The sequence below is a fragment of the Toxotes jaculatrix genome, chromosome 6, assembly GCF_017976425.1.
Source record: "Toxotes jaculatrix isolate fToxJac2 chromosome 6, fToxJac2.pri, whole genome shotgun sequence".
NCBI classification, from domain to species: Eukaryota; Metazoa; Chordata; class Actinopteri; family Toxotidae; genus Toxotes; species Toxotes jaculatrix.
Window position 1 is genome coordinate 13092814 of NC_054399.1, and position 6000 is coordinate 13098813.

A 6000-nucleotide genomic window follows, 5' to 3' on the forward strand; every position below is an offset into this window, starting at 1 on the left:
CTATAGTATTTAAAACTAGCTCAGTTTTATGTATAAAGAAAGAAAGAAAGTATGCAAAGACTCCTGTTTAAATGTAATATATACATATATAACATCTAATACCATTAAAAAATATCAATTATTATGTCATCAAATGGAAGGACATAGATATTTAGACATCTGTACATAGATATACATTCTTGCCAGTGTTTCCCTTTTTAGTTTAGCTTTTGTTTTCTGTACCAAGTTTCAGTTTCAATGCCAAACTCTAAAGTCTCTCTCCTGACTCTACAAAGTTAATAACCTCTTTATTAAACTGGCTTTCCCAGCTCTAATCATCAGACTTATTTTTTTCCTCCCTCTTGTAATAGTATTATTTAACCCTTGTTTGCAGCTGACGTTTTGTCGTCACAGTGTCCCTTATGAGAGAACAGAAGCTCAACAGAAACCACCATCAGTAAAGACTTCAATCCCAACATCCACCTTGTAAATAGACTCTAGACTGCCAAAAAAATTTTTTTGTGGTTTTTGGTCTTTAACCCGAGATCGAGTTCAACATCCTCAAGTGGTCAGTTTCCCCGACCTAAGTATGATTATATTTGGTAAACGAAGCTTCATGTGGAAAAGTGGTTTGGGAGGCGATCAGGAAATGATAACACAGGCAGTTGTTTTCTGCATGAAATGTGTTGGAATGCCACCCTTTTGATTTTTAATGCGTAAGACTGGTGGAAAAAACATCTCTCCTGTGAAGTAAGTGGTCGTCAGAGACGATTTGCCGCTCGTTGATTCCCATCAGAAAACCAACCTATTGTACATTTTGGCCAGACATTTAGTGTAATCAATTCCTCCCTTCACATTCTCAGATCCTTGGTCATGGAGGACAGTTTAACAACTGTGCAGTCTTTCCAAATCTTTCCTCGTCTTGGTTTGTCTAGGAATGAGGCTGTGAGGAGGAACGCACACACTCTCATCTCAGGTGTCTGACTTTGACCGTAACGATCAAATCTATCATCATTATCACTCAGCATGTGATGCAGTGAGGTGGCAGGAGAAGCATCTGCACTTTGACTGATGCAGCAAGCAGGTCTGAGTCCAAAACCCTAAATATAGAGACTGTTGAGTCCGTAGCTGAAGGGTGAACTTTCTATTACAGGATCACATTCCTGAAGATGCTGTAACACCATGTAGTCCCTCATGGGAGGGAATGTTTAGTCATACTGAAAACCCTTCCTCCTTTTCCATGCTCTTTTCCAGCTAAAGATGAGATGAGGTCTGCTGCAGCCTTCACTTCCAGTACGTCCCGATGAAGCCCGGATTTGTCGGTCTGTCGGGTGTGGAAAATCTGTCTCTCTGCATAGCCACGTCTCATACCTCAGACCTGCACACGCACATTTTTCTGTGATGGAGCGGACGTCCTCCTCATTCCTCTGTGTCCCCGCCTGGCAAACCAAGAGGTGATACAAATCAGTTATTCGCCCAAAGAACTTTGCAAAGCTTTCCATAACTTTGAGACGTTAGAGCACAGGTTTGGAGCTCTGTCTCCTCCATTAGCACTTCACTTTATTTTTTTTTTTATTTTGAGTGAAATATCTAAACAGCCATGACACAATGGTGATTCTTTTTATCCAGCACCATCATCAGGTGAAATTTTCTAATTTGTGTCCAAATAAGTGTAAAACCAATGACACCCCCATCAGCCTGAGTTGTGCTTATGTAGCATATGTTAGCATGTTAACATGCCTAAATTAAGATGAAGAACCTGGCGAACGCTTAGCCTCAGCATATTAGCTCTGTCCCTGTGAGCGTCTTAAAATGCTGACATTACCACAGCCTTCGTACAGCCTCACAGAGCTGCTAGCATTGTTGTAGACACTTAATCTTGGTTTAATATTAATAATATTGGTCAATGTCTTCTTGTTTGCCACAGAATTTAAGAAATTGGCCTTTAAAGGGATCAATCCTGTGCCCTTGTGTTTACAAATCCATGACTCTAACCTCTGAGCTTGGGCTTGTGCTTTTTAGGAAGAGTGAAAGTAAGACTGTAGCTCCAAATTCCCCAATGAGTACAAGTGCAAAGCACCATACAAGGCAAAAGGATCCCCTGGTTGCACCCAGTCACGCAGGCCAAGCCGTGGAGAGGGATCTGGAGGCTGGGAGCGAGCGGACCAGCAGCGACTAACGTCTGTCAGTACCCTGACAAAGCAAACACTGAGGAAGAGGAGGAGGGTGATGGTTTGTGTGAGCAGACGGAGCATTTAGTCACCGTCTGTGGATGCAGTGATGGTGACGGATATCGATGAAAGGACCTAAGGTCAGCTGTCTGTTAAAGCAAACAGGCAGACCCACCAGAGAGCTCATTGGTCACGTCAGCGAGTGTACGGCCTGCGGACAGTGTCGAAGTATTAGAGAGGTTTTGGCTGGACCGGAGGACCAGCGAGTGATGTGCCGGTGGTCCATGATGGAGTTCTGGACGGGGCAGACTGTTCTGTCCCCTCTGGATGGAGGTGCACGCAGAACAAACTCAGGATGTTGTGGATTTTGGCCCCAGTGACCTGCAGCTCGTAAATTTCCCTCTATCTCTGATGATGAAAAGACAGACCTCCTACAAGGAAGCAGCAGAGCAGCAGACTTTGAAGCGGCGTGGAGGGGAGTTGATATAAACAGTTCCTGTGATAATAATCCCAGCTGACATTCAACTTTTTTTTTTTTTTTTTGTATTGTGCTGACCAAGCCACAAGTTCACTTGTCTAAACTCACTCTGCCTCATCCGTGTCCAAAAAGTTGGAAATTATCACTGAGCTATTGGAGTTCAAGATCAAGTCCTGTTGCTGTTCCTGGACAGGATACGGAACTAGGGCTAAGACAGTTCATTAATTCATCCATAAATTACTTGATCAACAGAAATTTTTTGTTTAACCACAAATCTGATTAATGTTTAAGTCAGAAAGAATACATAACTTACTTACAGTTTTATTCCTTATCTGATTCTGAACAATGTTTTATTTTGGAAAATTACCAGATTCTTTCCACCACATCTGTCTATGACTCTCTCTTGATGCATGTCAAGATCCTTGTCTCGGTCACATGTCTTACCTACATCCGCTACCTTCTTAAAGGGGCTGCTCTGGCCGGTAACACATAATACATTACCGCTAAATTGAAACCCCCAAGCTCGCAAAATGAACAAAAAACAAACGTCTTTGTAAAGTTTCTTTGCGCAAGGTAAAAGAGCCAGTGAGGAGACAGAAGAAGAGCCTACGACTTCAAAGAAAAAGAAAGCTGCATTTAACAGACAATACCAGGAGTCCTACATGGATTTATTGCGACAGGTTGTTCCCATGCATCAAGCCCGCTCTGCATAATATGCGGAGACCGGCTCTCTAATGAGGCAATGAAGCCTTCAAAACTGCTTTGTCACTTGGAGACCAAGCATTCGTTATAAAATCGTGTCGGTCGTGTCATTTTATTTTGTTGTATTTATCCGCCACATCTTATCTTTATCTATCTATATCTTTGCACTACTACCACCTTCTTCTTGCACATGCGTATTTATGCACATGCTAATCTTGGCTTCCTTATTTTATTTAAATTATTTATATTTTGCTCCATTGTTTATATGTTTTTGCCCTTATGTTTATGTTTATGTTTATATTTTGCTCTTTACATCTTGCTCTTGATGGCTTAAACTGGGACCTGAGTACTAATTTCGTGCCATAACATGTAAATGTACTGGTATGACAATAAAAGTTCCTTGATCCTTGATCCTTTATCCTTAAAGGCCGGTCCATGCAGTGGCGGTTCTACATTGAATTATTCCCTGGGCGAGACCAGAAATGAATAGATTCAGTAGCTTTGGAAGCACTGAAGAGTTAGTGATGCTCCACCAGAGGCTGTTACTGACCTTTTTCATGAACAGCTTCAGGAAGTACAACAAGTTCCTGGTCTCTCTGCCACATGGCCGCTGGTTTACGCAAACCTTTCCCTGCCCCAGTGACTAAAGTTTACTATGTTGATGTTCACTTGGCCCTTCTAAACCCAGATAGGGCAACTGCTGTCAAAACAGTCTTTAGAGTTATATAATGTCCTCTGCCTTTGCTGATATCCCTCAGCAGCTGCTGGGCAGGACAAGTGGCAAGTCCAAGCACTGCATTTAATCCCTGAACGGCACTTCACTGATTAATTACCTCCTTATTATCTCAGAGATCTGAGCTTGAATTCCACGGCTGATGAGAGCTGTATGAGAAACCTGGCTGACTGCTGATCTGCAGCGGCAGGATTCTCCTGGCTGGCGACATGGACTCAGGGTAAGGGAAATTATCCTGAGGGGGACAGCAACAAAAAACACAGTGTAGAGAAGAAAAAAAACTGCAGTGATGTCAGATCATTAAAAGACAGTAAGAAAGAATCAATTTAAGATGAAAATGAGACACGTGAGGCTAAAGCACCTCATTAAAAAACATGAGGATCGCAGATTCAGATTCTCACGTAAAGTTATGTAATGTCAATGAACAAATAATTGTTTAAGTAATTTTTAAGCAATTAACTGGTTGCAGTTTCTCATATGAGAATATTTGCCATTTTTCTTAGTCTTCTATGATTGTAGACTGAATATGTTTGGGCTTTGGACTCTTGATCAGACAAAACAAGAAATGTGAATATGTCAACTCAGGTTTTGTGAAACTGTAACAAGCCACCAAAAAATTAATTGTTTGTTGCTGTACAACAGTCATGTACTTTCAGTTACTGGGGCTCCAGTATCTTGCTCAAGGGTGCCACAGCAGCAAATGTTTAGGGAGGAAAGAGTTGTTCATTTCTCCCACATGTTCCCAGTTAATTTGGGGATTTAAACTGGCAGCTCTTTGGTTACAAGCTTGTTCAACCTTAAGTTGAACAGTCCTAGTCCATTTCTCAATACTTTCCATCTTCCTTACCTTGTCTGTTTCTTGCAGCCATAACCACTGGTTCCTCCTGAACTTGGAAATCTTTTTAAATGCAGGTCACAAACTTGCATTTAAAAAGATTAAAGATTAGATTTTTTTTAAAGGATAAATAATTTCACAAAACAACTGGGCACTTTTGAGCAAACATGAGTCAATCAACAGGAATTTAACTGGACAAACATCCCAGTAAACAGAGGTTTCTGACCTTTAGACTCCTACTGCACAAATGTTTGCAAGGATAAGAGGAGGACTGGCTAAATGCTCCTCTAGTCTGAGTTCCCTGCAGCTGCCTGAGAGGAGGTTTCCATCCTCTAGGTGTCAGAACAGCTGGACACCAGACCTGGTGGTGGTGGTGGAGGAGCACCAGCAGCAGCAGGCTCGTTTTTCCCCCCAACTGGGGAGACCTGTTGGGAAGGCTGACGACTGACTGCTCGCCACAGCGTGGAGCATTGCTCTCTGGGGAGGCTTCAATCAAAGAAGAAAAAAAAATCCACAAAATGGAAAAAAAAGTGGGTCTGCCCATTCTGGGAACACAGGCTGGCGGAGACATAAACTAAACAAGCACTAGTTCTGGAGAGTTGAAGCGTAGGTCTGCGGGGTGGTGAAGGTGTTGTATGGTACAACACGTTACTGAACGTTGTCTAACACCCCATCCACCACCACCACCTTTTTCCCCCTCCCTGTCAGTGTGTAAGTCTGTGTGCGTGATGGATAGAAAAGTATGCTTATAACACTGTGCCTATTCATGCCCTCTGCCCATTCATCATCAGCATTTAGAAGAAACAGGCAGCACTGTTTGGATTTTCAGTGCAAGGCTGCTCCAAAATATGAAACCTGAGCCTTTCTGTTCAGCGTGAACACAGGCAGAGCGAACATTAGCCCTTATGTCTGAGGATTTGGAGGCCATGATTGTTCTGTGCAGCCGAAAGACAGGTATTTCTGCCAGGATGAAGGTTTTTCTTTTCTTTTGCAGATCCAGGTTTAAGAAACTTTTCTCAGAGGCAGAGACACCTTGATGTCTCAACCGTATGACATGTTTCATGACATTTTGAGGCTAAAAAAATTTTTGACTTTTTTTGGC